At 38.7% G+C, this 1342-nt stretch overlaps 1 non-coding gene across 1 annotated transcript; it reads right to left on the bottom strand.

Annotated features, from left to right (window-relative positions):
* Positions 1 to 730: 730 nt before the first annotated feature.
* Positions 731 to 878, bottom strand: LOC120099473 (small nucleolar RNA SNORA48). Its single transcript, XR_015647210.1, has one exon. It is a non-coding gene; the product is annotated as a small nucleolar RNA SNORA48 (small nucleolar RNA).
* Positions 879 to 1342: the final 464 nt, after the last annotated feature.

Genomic DNA, 1342 nt, shown 5'->3' with positions numbered 1-1342 from the left:
TGTTCTTTAGTGGTAAGATGAGCCATGGACATCTACATGGGCCCATGCTGCTGTGTAGCCATGGACACAAACATGACCCTCAGCTCAGGCTGGGACTTCATCATGGCCCCAGGTGGCAGGGCTGGTTGCTCATAACTGGCTATTCCTTTCTAACTCAAGTCTCCAGTTCCATCTCTCTTCATAATGCTCGAGGTGCTCCACCTCTTTCTCTCCCATCTGATAATCATATACGATCTCCCATCTGATCACTGATAATCATATATAATCTCCCATCTGATCACTGATAATCATATATAATCTCCCATCTGATCACTGATAATCATATATGATCTCCCATCTGATCACTGATAATCATATATGATCTCCCATCTGATCACTGATAATCATATATGATCTCCCATCTGATCACTGATAATCATATATAATCTCCCATCTGATCACTGATAATCATATATGATCTCCCATCTGATCACTGATAATCATATATGATCTCCCATCTGATCACTGATAATCATATATAATCTCCCATCTGATCACTGTTGTGGTGGTTCCTTATGAAGGCTGGGCCATGTGGGTGGTGAACCCCTGGGTGACATCCTCCATCCATGCTGAGTGTTGTGACAAGAGGGTGTCTATGGCCTGCCTGTGCCATGTGCTAGAGAACAGATCTGCAACTAGCATGGTAGTCTATAGGTCTCCCATGCTGCACTACCTGGATTTGATTTGGTTTGTGTGAGTCCTGGGCATAAGACAGCTTTGGCAACCAAGCCAGATATCAAGCTGGAATGAACAAAGGACTACAACCTACTCTGTCCCTGGTTGATATAAGAGTAACACCATCATCAAAGTGTCTCTTTGCCCACTGATGCAGTAGGGCACCATTTTTTTCTTAATGGGATCTTTGCAGAAGGGAAAAAATTAGACTGCTGATGAATTAAAGTTTAGCAACCATTTTCTGGCTCATGATTTCATTGTCCTATCTAAGACTCCTTAACTCAGCTAGATATTTTCTGTTATACTGAATTTTAAATTTTTCATAGTTTCATTTAACATTTCAATGTGTGATTCACTTTGGGTTTATTTTTGTTTGTGCATATACAAATTATAACACGAGTTGTTTGCTGATTTTTGTCTTATTTTATATTTAAATTAATATTGGAGTTAAATTCTCTTATATTTAAACTGATATTGAACTATGTATACGTAAATGTCATGCTAATAATTCATATTTTTAATTATTTTTAGAACCACACTGAATAGCAAATAGAAAATACAGTGACAAAGTGAGGGAGGTTGGGAGAGAGTAAGGGGCAGGGAAGACATGTGAATAAAAACACAGTAA

Source organism: Rattus norvegicus, chromosome X (assembly GCF_021556685.1).
Source record: "Rattus norvegicus strain SHRSP/BbbUtx chromosome X, alternate assembly SHRSP_T2T, whole genome shotgun sequence".
Classification (NCBI taxonomy): Eukaryota; Metazoa; Chordata; class Mammalia; order Rodentia; family Muridae; genus Rattus; species Rattus norvegicus.
Note: the sequence above shows the minus strand (reverse complement) of the source record. Positions and strands in the feature narration are given on the sequence as shown.